The following is a 12,304-nucleotide window of genomic DNA, read 5'->3' as shown; positions in this document are numbered from 1 at the left end:
GATCACTCCTTTGCTGTTATTCAGAGAAGGGTGACAGAATGCTCTCATAGTGACTCCAGCCAGATTTGTTGCTCGTAATAAGTTCTCGGAGTTTGCTTTCCGAGCGCACTCCACCAAAATTTGTCCCGATCGCAGCTTTTTAATATCCTTGACTGTTCCTGCTATTCCTGTGATTCCTTTCTGAATAGCAAAAGGAGACAGTTTAGTGAGAGGGCTGTCAATTGATAGAGACTCAAGTAAAATAAATCTTTGCCAATTTCCTTCTTTTGAAGAAAAAATGTTAGTGGTTAGTTCGACTTCCAAGTCTTGATCCAGTATCCGTTTTTTGGTGTTTTGTTTATTTGCCATGTTTAGAAAGAATAGATTCATCATCTCTGCTCCTCACCCACCTCGGAGTCCTACAAGGGGATGTACAGTGCCGCGGATTCCACCGGATGTACACCAAGGATACAGATATGATATACTTGAGCATATAAATACAAGATTTATACTACTCAATTGACCCTACGCCAGTGCCTTCTGGAAGAGGTGAAAACTAAATAGTTGGTTGTAATTCTGAACCAAGTCCAGGGCAAATCCTGACAAGCCGATTGATTGGAATGGGCCATTCCAACCCCTCGTCTGAATGAAGTAGGAGCCAAAGTGATGTGTTGGATATATGGCGGCCGCAGCAGGCCACAATCCTCAAGCACCAGGATCTCTTCCTCCACTGACACGAGTCGCAACTCACGGCGTACAAGTTGCCCCATTTGTCGCCTCTTACGATCAGCAAGGGGGTGCTAGGGACCTATTCTACCCCGGGTCCCCACAGGGTAAATTTTACTCGAAAATGTAACACTATAACAATAGTCTATTTATCACCAATTCTAAGTGGGACCAAATACATTTCTGTCCAGTGTTAAATTGAACTCTTATATATATTTGAACACTGTAAAATGTACTCTGTACTTGTAATAATTCACACAATGAATATAAAAGGTAGTTTTACTATAGGAATATTGTATTAACCATGTTTTCTGGGCAGAAAACATAGATTTGATGCAATTAACAATGGTGTTACAGTAATATGGTTTTAATATAGCTTTTAACAATGTTTAATTTTGTGCTTACAATTATTTTACTACAAAATATTATGGTGATACTATGGTTACTGTATCTGTAGAAGACATCAGAACAGATCCGTGATTCATCCCCATTTCACATCATCAAAGACACATTCTTTATTTTATTAACCATCCACAAAGTATTTTTAACGTTGAAATAAATTGTCTGAAGGGAGTGAGCTGTTGTTCTTGCGGTGAACGGAGGCTGGGAGTGTGGCAGGCGTTTTCTCTGGCTCGGGATTTCAGCATCTTGGTCAATGACTTGAATTATTATCCAAGACATTGCGTGATCAGTAGAGCATCGGTTTATGGTGCTGACTCTGATTGTGAGGCGGGTTCGAATTCAGATTTTCCCAAACCACTTTTCTTCCCATATCATGTCAGCAGCGAAGACTGATCTTCCTTTGATAAACAGTAACAAACTATGGCTCAAATTGAATAAAAACCTTTAAATGCTGAAATGTCTTAGCATTTGTTTTGAATGTTTTAACTGACTTTTAAGACATCTATATCAAATATTAATATTTATGTGAATAAATGTGTATATACAGCAGGCATTTTGCATGTTATTTTACATTTTACTTAAAGTTAAGTTGAGGTATCAGTTCTCTGATGTCACAATTGAACGCTCAAGGTGGGTGTTAAGGTGGGCTATTATCTGCTTTTGGTGTTTCCCAATCCCCCATGTGAACACAGACAAAGGAGATGTGGTGGGATGTGATGCTTTAAAAGATTAAAGGAGATTTGACTGTTTAGATTTTCACCTGGAACTTTGGACAAATACAAGTGAACTACCCTCACGCTGTATTAATGTAATTACTCATAATCTTTATCATGTAACCATGAATGCTGCCGCCCTATGCTACCTACCGCCTATGGTTTTACCCAAGGCCATAACCATGTCTTGAACATTGCCTGTTTCACTCATCTTTTCTTTGTTTTTTGTGCTGCATCACAGAAAAGATGAATATAATTGTAATTTCTTTATCACTGATGTATCTGTAAAATGACATGACTGTCAGCTGGCTATCAAAAAGAAAATACACAAAATGATTTACTGCCCTCAAGATGTGCCTCATGTTTTTTCCCCCATAGAATCTTAAAATAATATTTTCTTCAAGAATCCGAACACTGCTCTTTTCCATAAAAAAAACACTTCATACTGACCAGTGCTGTCAAGTTTACGGATGGGCACGAGGACTCGGTTACTCGGACGTGGCAACAATGATCGATTATGAAAACGTTGATCAATAGTGATCACGCATGATGTGACTTTTCACTTAATTTGAAATCCAGTGACCATTACCTGACAACTAAACACAAACATGTCATTGATTATCAGAGACGTCTCATGGCAAACAAACAAATACGATGCTGCAATGCTGTTGTTACAATAATCAAAACAAAGAGTTTAATTAACCGTGTTTTGAAAACCTGTATCTGTAAAACGTTTGCTAAAAACACTTTATAATCGTGTAATGTAAGAACTTTGACTCGTTAATGGATTTTATTTAGATTACTACAGTAACCTGAAGGAAGAACGGAGAGATGAACGTTGTACACATTCCGAGTTGGACAGCAAATCTTCATATGATGACAAAATATGACGCATTATATTTAGATTATGCAATCTTTTGTACATTTCGTAACATACTATTTTATAAAGCTTATAATAATAAATAGATGATACACTGGAACAAGACGCAATGCAGCAGACATGTTATAATATATATAGTTGCGAACATGTAATTGCCCCTTGAGTACTGGAGTAGACAAAATAACCAAAATGCCCATCCCTAGTCAAGGACCAAATAGAAAAAAAAAGAATAATGATAAAAATATCTTGAAAGCAGTCCATACAACACCTGTATGTCTCCATAAAGCCTGGTATATAATGCACTTGCCATATAAGATATTTAGTTGCTTTAAGAGATTGTATCTTAAATCTGTGTACTAAAAAGTGTATTTTGTATAAGTGTATTTTTCACTTGGTTATACTTCTGCAAGTGCAATAAAGACGAAATATACTTATATTCAAAATCTATTCTTTAAAAGCAAGTCTAAAAATCTTATATGCTGCTTCTCAGGTGAATGCATATTTTTTTAATGGATTTGTACATTGTAAAGGGATTAATGGAAAGGAGGCGGTGAGAACCAGCTTGACAATATAAATAATAGTTTAATAAGCAACTTAAACAAAAAGACAAAACACACAAAAGTGTCGGATCACTCTGTCTCTCGCACTGCAGCTTCCAGTCAGCCTTTATCCCTCTCTGAGACTTGATTACCCTGATTAGGTGCCGGGTGTGCGGAATCACGATCCGGCCCGCCCTCCGCCCTGCCACATTCCTCCCTCATTCTTTCAGGCCGGGGAGCCTCCGGTATGACTTACATCCCCCCTCCTTTCCCTGGAGAGGGGAGTGCATTCCGCACCGTCTGCTGGCAGGTCATCCCCGTCTACCTGGATGAGGGAGGGGACAAAAAGTAAAAAATAAAAAGGTGTGGTACCTACACGCCGTAACAGCGATCGTGTTTTTAAACATTTTAAAAAGAGAGGGAAAGGCCAACACGGAGTGGCAGTGGAAGAGAGGAAAAAAAAATACTTACTCGACGGTTCTCCGATACTCCGTAGCTTGGTCCTCGGCCACTCCTCCACCCTCTAATGCATGACAGCCACGCCTCCCGGGACGGATTGGAGGCAGACCTCCGGCTCTTGGTGGACAGAACACCCCGCCATGTTTTTGGTGGGCAGTAGGGGTCACCCCCGCCCCAGAAACAGTAACCGCTCCAGGTGGTTGGTTGGGAGCCCCTCCTCCCCTCGCAGTCGGCGGCTGTTCCTCCACTTCCAGGCAACCGGGGTCCTCCACCCTCCGGCGGATGGCCATGGCTGCTCCGTTGGGGTGGATGATAGTGGCAAGGACTCTACTACGGCACATCCCTCCTCCTCCCCGGATTTCGGCACCAGTGTAAAGGGATTAATAGAAAGGAGGCAGCGAGAACCGGCTTGACAATATAAATAATAGTTTAATAAGCAACTTAAACAAAAATACAAACGCACAAAAGGTGTCAGACAGCAGTCCGTAAATCTATCTTTCTCTTGCACTGCAGCTTCCAGTTGGCCTTTATCCCTCTCTGAGGCTTTATTACCCTGATTAAGGGCTGGGTGTGCGGAATCACAACCCGGTCCCGCCCTCCGCCCTGCCACATATACATGTTAAAATATTTGTATTTTTAATATTATATTCTCAGATAACAATTTGTTCTTCTGTGGTATAGCTGCTAAAGAAAATAGTTTTAGATATTTATATTGGAAAACAAGCCAAAACAAAAACAAATCAAAAATGTATTTTGTTGCAGTGTATATTGGGGCAAAGACTATCCTCTCTCACCTTTCTGTTCACTTCAATACATCTTTAACTTTAAGGTTTTAAAAAAACTTCTTTTATTAATAAAGCTGCATAATGCCAATTTTCTTCACGATAAAAAATGCACAGTTTACGATTCAATCATTTGTGAGCCATCATGTTTTAATCTAGCTGCATTAAGCATGTGTGCTCCAGGGATGAGTGTTCCCGTGACAGAGTGTGCATTAGCCGGATGCAGTTTCAATCTCTCCCCCTTAGATCGGGACATTCATGCAACTACATAGAAGAGGTGCGGACTGAACAGAGAAATGCCAGTTTCGGAGTTTATAGTTATTTGCATGACCTGCTTGCTTATTATCTATTAATCCATTACTATCCATTAATAAAGTTATAATGCATTAACTAGAACTGCATTTAAGATGTAAAGCCAGGGTGTTTCCTTTACAGAGCTCTGGCTGCACTTATTCCACTACGAGTGCTTCTTTATTTACTTATTTTGTGTTTTTGCATTATAATTCCCTCATACTTTGCGATCTACATCACCTGAAGCTGTTTGGAAAGTTTAGATTGCATCTCACTGCAATGCTGCTCTCGTGTGTCATCATTAGAGTTTAATGTGATCTCATTTTATGTTAAATTAGATCAAACCACTATTCTATTTTTTTCTATTGTTGCTGTTGTCGATAATGTCGACTAATCGTTTCAGCCCTAATGACAACTAGATGGCGATGCATAATCAGGGTACCCCCAGGATCCTCCAAATTAAATTCAAGGCTTTTTAAGACCTTTTTAATACAATTTCAAATGAAATTTAATGCCAACTTCGTACCCATTCCGACAGAAGTATGAGGGGAAAATGTCAAATCTGTATAAATTTTGAACCCTAGAAAATAATTATGTACAAGTAGGCTACTTGAATTAAATAAAATATTTTATTTAAATTATCAGTTGTATTTAATACATACGCAACAGCGTAACACAGATTTGATTTGTAATAAACAAATAGATTTGATCTTGGTGTTGAACACTACAGCCTTCGCAGCTCTGCTGCCTTGGTTGCAATTTTTTCACCCAGGCTCTCAAGTTCTGTCAACTTCTGCTTGTGACTTCTTCTCAAAGCGTTTGACTTGGCAATTAGCTCTGCCATTTTGCTGCCTTGTTTGCCCTCAACCTCCTCTGCCATCTTGTCTGCATCCCTCCTCAGATGCTCCGCAACTTCCTGGATGGTCTGTCTTGTCTTTTTTAGCTGCTCCAACTCCTCTTCAATCATTATTCTTCTTTGACTATGTGCTTGAGATTCTTTTTTCTTTCGTTCACTTTCAAGATGCATCCTGTACCTCACCCTTGCTGATGTGACTGAAGACAGGAGCTCTGGTGTGAGGGGCACCTTGGTAACACCCCCATGCATGGACACGTAATCGCACACAACTTTTTGTGCAATGACAGTGTCCTCTTGGATATTACAAGTTATATATATATATATGCACTCGCTTTCCTGTCAAATTCTTACATTTGATCAAATTCAGTTTTAATAATAAAGGCTGTTATCAATCAATTGTAAAAAATAATTTTATGAGATTGATGTTTAAACAAATAATATAAAAAAATAAAAAATAAGGTGAAAAAACCAATAGGTGGCGGCAAGTGACCGTCTTAATAAATGAATCACTGAGTCATTCATTAAACCGATTCGTTCAAAATTCTGAATCATTCAATAACAAAAGACAGCGCTTAGTGTTGCTTTTCTTTTGTAAATATTTTCGTCGGTAAAATAGAACAAAACGATAATGCGTCTAAATTGTAAGTGACTACATATTAACTAGGCTACTTGTTTATTAAACTATACATTCAATGTAACATTTGCAATCGTGATATTATAGAACAGCTCACTTGGTCGTGTTATGTTACTTAACTATATCATATATTATTTATAAATAAAAAAACTCAATTTTTAAAATTCTGAATAAAAACTTACTTTGAAATGTTTGAGCAGGTCCACCGCCGTTGCATGACCCATAAACTGCGAGCCGAAGTATCGTGACTGGACGTGGTCGTCCACCCAGTAGCGAATATGAAGGTCCAACTGCTTACTTTTCGTCATCTTATTGAGACTCTCGTCAAACATGACAACAAACCTGTTGGCCATATTGACCTGGTCAGTCAGTTCTTTAGTTATAAAGGGAGCCAATCCGAATTTAGTAATACAGGTGAAACTCGAAAAATTAGAATATCGTGCAAAAGTTCATTAATTTCAGTAATTCAACTTAAAAGGTGAAACTAATATATTATATTTACATTTATGCATTTGGCAGACGCTTTTATCCAAAGCGACTTACAGTGCAATTAATACAGGGACAATCCCCCCGGAGCAATCTGGAGTTAAGTGCCTTACTCAAGGGCACAATGGTGGTGGCCATGGGGTTCGAACCAGGGACCCTCTGATTAACAGCCCTGTGCTTTAGCCACTACGCCACCACCACATCCACCACCATATAGACTATATATGGGATGATTATGGCTTACAGCTTATGAAAACCCCAAATTCAGAATCTCAGAAAATTAGAATATTGTGAAAAGGTTCAGTATTGTAGGCTCAAAGTGTCACACTCTAATCAGCTAAACACCTGCAAAGGGTTCCTGAGCCTTAAATGGTCTCTCAGTCTGGTTCAGTTGAATTCACAATCATGGGGAAGACTGCTGACCTGACAGTTGTGCAGAAAACCATCATTGACACCCTCCACAAGGAGGGAAAGCCTCAAAAGGTAATTGCAAAAGAAGTTGGATGTTCTGCTGTATCAAAGCACATTAATAGAAAGTTAAGTGGAAGGGAAAAGTGTGGAAGAAAAAGGTGCACAAGCAGCAGGGATGACCGTAGCCTGGAGAGGATTGTCAGGAAAAGGCCATTCAAATGTGTGGGGAGCTTCACAAGGAGTGGACTGAGGCTGGAGTTACTGCATCAAGAGCCACCACACACAGACGGGTCCTGGACATGGGCTTCAAATGTCAAACGCCTTACCTGGGCTAAAGAAAAAAGAACTGGTCTGTTGCTCAGTGGTCCAAAGTCCTCTTTTCTGATGAGAGCAAATTTTGCATCTCATTTGGAAACCAAGGTCCCAGAGTCTGGAGGAAGAATGGAGAGGCACACAATCCAAGATGCTTGAAGTCCAGTGTGAAGTTTCCACAGTCTGTGTTGGTTTGGGGAGCCATGTCATCGGCTGGTGTTGGTCCACTGTGCTTTAATAAGTCCAGAGTCAACGCAGTCGTCTACCAGGACATTTTAGAGCACTTCATGCTTCCTTCAGCAGACAAGCTTTATGGAGATGCTGACTTCATTGTCCAGCAGGATTTGGCACCTGCCCACACTGCCAAAAGTACCAAAACCTGGTTCAATGTCCATGGTATTACTGTGCTTGATTGGCCAGCAAACTCGCCTGACCTGAACCCCATAGAGAATCTATGGGGCATTGCCAAGAGAAAGATGAGAGACATGAGACCAAACAATGCAGAAGAGCTGAAGGCCGCTATTGAAGCATCTTGGTCTTCCATAACACCACAGGCTGATAGCATCCATGCCACGCCGCATTGAGGCAGTAATTAATGCAAAAGGGGCCCAAACCAAGTACTGAGTACATATGCATGATTATACTTTTCAGAGGGCCGACATTTCTGTATTTAAAATCCTTTTTTTTTATTGATTTCATGTAATATTCTAATTTTCTGAGATTCTGAATTTGGGGTTTTCATAAGCTGTAAGCCATAATAATCAAAATTATATCAAATAAAGACTTGAAATATCTTACTTTGCTTGTAATGAGTCTATATAATATATTAGTTTCACCTTTTAAGTTGAATTACTGAAATTAATGAACTTTTGCACGATATTCAAATTTTTCGAGTTTCACCTGTATATGCAGTTTTGTTGCTTCCACACAAGAATGTAGCTGCAACCTCGGAGTCAGGAAACATGGTTTTAAAAATCTCTGTAATGTTCTCATTTGATGTGTAAGAGTGCTGCTCAGAGATTGTTTTAAGGACCTACATCACCTCTGCCCGCAGAGTTGGTGTCGAGCCACAGTAAGATAGGATGTTCCTTGGCTGTGGTGGCAATGCTTCTAATGTAGAAATTTCTTCATTATTGATAGCCAGAGCTGTTTCAGTAACCGAAGAGGTCTGTGCTGCACAGAACAGAACAATAGGTGGTTGGCGCTGGTGAGCAGTACTACACGTGGTGTGTTTGGCACCCTTCATATGGGAGTCCAGGGCCGTAACTCCCATCGTCGTTAGCTTAAAAGATTTCTGGCACCAACAGCAATAGGCCTCGCTGTCATTTCCTGGCACAGACTTGACCCAAACGTAATTCGGATTCCTTGGCCACAGTGGATTAAACCGACACTTTCCCATTTTAACAGACAAACTAGGCTATCTACTATCTTGGTCTGTACGGTCTGTACCTCACTTGCCTAGTAACCATAGTAACGGTGCACGACGCTTCACGCTTTCTGCTATGACGTGGAGCGCGAGGTGCACTCAACGTTACGCTGCATGATTTTTTAATTAGCCTACATTAACAGTTAATTTTGTTACGGTATGAACAATCCTAGGAAAGGCAAAAAAAATATAAGACCTTTGTAATGAAATCTAAGACTTTGTATACCAAATTCAAGGCTATTAAGGCCTTAATTTGAGATGATCAAATTTAAGACTTTTTCAAGGTTTTTAAGACCCGCGGGTACCCTGATAATGGACTGCAGCAGAACAGCAACAAGGATATCAATTATCGGCCATATCTGATTATTGGAGGGGACTTGTCCCTTAATCACCTTAATGCACATTTTAACTAATGAGAAACTCTTTAAAAAAAAAAAAAAATCAACCTCCTTGCGCAGTCAATATTAAATGAATTTATTTTATTTATTCGCATATCAAGCGTTTCCATTCAGGATTTCTTTTGTGCAATTTCAAAATAAGCAAAAACAATAGTTGGATGGAAACCTAGTGCCAGCCAAATCGCTAAATGTTTTTATAAGAATCTGTTGGTTATATTTTACTTATCACATGTATCTAAACAAACAAACAATACGATAAGAAAAACAGGTCTCAATCCTGCAGCCTGTCGTACATGTCGGACTGTCGTACCAAAAACACTACCACCAGGCTATCGGTCCACATTAAATTATTTTGAAAACTTAAGCCTTTCTCTACACCATTCTCTGTAATTTGAAATCATATCATATCAAATTGTATGATATATAATATTAAAATAATGAGCACATATATATTTCATTACACTTATCATCAGCAGGGTTTTATTTGAACACTCTATTTCTACCAACTAGCCGGGTCAAAACACGGGTTAATGCCGTTAATTATGCATTGCTGTTGTTTTTTTTTCAGTATGGCTAACAAATAAAATTCTGAATGTTCACAATGTATTTTCATTTTGATTTTCAGGAAGATAATTAGATAACTAATATATATGAAGCAACAGGTTTTATTTATTGAAAAAGTCTGACATTCTAACATTTCTTTCTATATACCAATTCACAATGCTATAACTTTAATGCTGCCATTAATTTAGCATTGTTAGATCACCTTCTACACATAAAATGTAAAAAAAAACACAATACAAATAATAATATTAACAATGTTATTCATAACAACTCTCACTTTCTTTACACTAAACGATGGTCAAAAAAAGTGTTCCTTTGCGCCACATGGCGATGATTTTTACAAACGAGTTTAACGTGTGAGAATTAAGTTCTTATGCAGTGATACTTGGTAAAGAGGATCAGTTTCGTTGAGTACACCCTGTAGAACAAATTACTATGGCTCTGAATATCTCCCAGTAATGATCGAACACAGGCGATACCCAGATAAGCTCAAATCATGATATTCATCTGCGCAGAAGAGCAGTGCCAAAACATAACTCACGAAAAGTTTTCTTCCGCAACCACAGATGTCGCAAGTGAGCATGGCATCTGTAGTGCAGACTTAAAGGGGTCATGACATGAGAAACCAAATTTGCCTTGATCTTTTGGTATATAAGAGGTCTTTGTATCATTAAAACGTCCTGCAAGTTTAATATTTTAAGACGTCCTCCCCATTCTAAACGAATCATTTATTTAATCAAGCTCAAAATACAGCTCGTTCTGGATTCATGGTTAGAAGTGACGTGACGGTTAGAAGTGACGTAACAGCGTTTGCATATGACCGCCTCCAGCACAAGATAACTACGCTTTAAGCGCAAGACAACTACGCTCATTTCGTATCGCCGTGCGCCTCACAAGTGTTCAGTCGATGGACAGCGAGCTCTGACAGAGACTACTTGTGAACAGAAAAAATTACGATGCCACACAGATGTGCTGTTCCTGGCTGTGGTCAAACAAAAACTCTGAATAAGCTGCCGAAAGATCCAGACGTCAGGGAAAAATGGATGCAGTTTATTTTTTGCGGACGTCCCAGTCACGGCAGTGTTAACTTAAGCGTTTGTTCTGTACATTTTAAGGATGAATGTTTTGAGAACAAATCTCAATATGATGCTGGCTTTGCCAGAAAACTGTTGCTCAAAGATAAGTCCGTGCCGACTATTCTGGGAACAAAGACGACGCAAACTGTAAGTAATCTATTTTAAACTTTAAACTACTTTTTAAAGCGCAATTTCATTCATTATGAATAATCACAGTGTTTTTACTTAGTTTACTTGCATATTGTTCTGGCTGGGGCGCCAATAATTGATACATAGGCACTGACGTTAGCCAATCATAACAGTGGGCGCTAACACTGAAGTCTTAAATGGAAAACGCCCCCAAAACAGACTGTTTGAATCAGAGGATGAGAAACAGGGTGGGAAAAGGTCATAAATCACTAGATTTTAAAAGTTTTTCTTAAAAAAAAATATATTAATACTATAATTGCACCTAAGTGAACATAATAATACAATAAAAAAACCCATGTCATGACCCCTTTAATGTAAAAATTCTGAGATGTGTCTCTGAATGTTAAAGAAGCACTCAGTAACTTTTTGCTAGTGTCATCTTGGACTTACAGTGACACCTAGTGGTGTGGATCCAATACCATTCAAAATCAATAGTTTTCAGTTACAGATGCCATTGTAGAAATTCACTATTCACAATCAACCATGATAAATTTAATCCAAGCGTGAAATGTCCAATTACAAGACGGTTACTGAGATTAAGCGAGTAGTATTCAGCTGGTCATGTGATTCTAAAATGGCAGTCCCGATGTAGAATAAAACAGCTTTTTTAAGGCTACTGATATGACTAGAGTGCTATGATGATATGCTATCATGATTTTATACATATTTTTAAAAATTACAATTAATTTATTTAGGAGTAAAAACATTTTAAAGGGGGAAAAATTACTTGGTGCACCTTTAAGACCAGGGGTGTTTCTCACTTCTTAAATTGTGCATCCTCGTTTCCTCGCTCCTCCACCATCGAGCCCATGACACAGAAACCAATCAAAGTCTGCCATCATTAAAGGAATAGGCCTATTCCGGGTTCAATACAATTTAAGCTCAATCAACAGTATTTGTGGAATGATGTTGAATACCACTGTGGCATGGGGACGTGGTCATGTGTGGGTCTGCGGGAGAGACAGGTGTTAGGGGTAATTATGAACCAGGTTACCATTCCCTTTCTCTCCCGCAGACCGACACATGACCACATGCCCATGCCACACCATAAAAATGTATTATGACTCGTCCCTTCTTTTCTTAAAAACAAACAAATATATTTATTATTTTTTTTTAAGAAAAGGGACAAGTCGAAATTACGCTATACATCGTGCGCAGAAAATATGAAATATTCTTTAAAA

General features: G+C 38.9%; 1 protein-coding gene across 5 annotated transcripts in view; it reads right to left on the bottom strand.

The window, feature by feature from the left end:
* The window catches only part of LOC127644637 (gastrula zinc finger protein XlCGF52.1-like), a 39,321-nt gene that overhangs the window by 21,012 nt on the left and 6,005 nt on the right, over nucleotides 1-12,304 (bottom strand). The window contains exons 2-5 of one of the 5 annotated variants that reach the window (XR_007970689.1): nucleotides 8,513-8,643; nucleotides 6,440-6,603; nucleotides 3,711-4,047; nucleotides 3,269-3,564 (exon numbers count right to left, since the gene is read on the bottom strand). The exons of 1 other annotated variant lie outside the window; for it this stretch is intronic. The gene's annotated coding sequence lies outside the window, so the exon portion shown is untranslated. Of the gene's footprint in view, nucleotides 1-3,268; nucleotides 3,565-3,710; nucleotides 4,107-6,439; nucleotides 6,604-8,512; nucleotides 8,644-12,304 lie in introns of those variants that run through there. 3 more of the 5 variants (XR_007970691.1, XR_007970690.1, XR_007970693.1) reach the window with 3 other exon arrangements.

The sequence above is a fragment of the Xyrauchen texanus genome, chromosome 6 (assembly GCF_025860055.1).
Source record: "Xyrauchen texanus isolate HMW12.3.18 chromosome 6, RBS_HiC_50CHRs, whole genome shotgun sequence".
Classification (NCBI taxonomy): Eukaryota; Metazoa; Chordata; class Actinopteri; order Cypriniformes; family Catostomidae; genus Xyrauchen; species Xyrauchen texanus.
The sequence above is the reverse complement of the archived record's forward strand: the minus strand, read 5'-3'. Positions and strand labels throughout refer to the sequence as shown.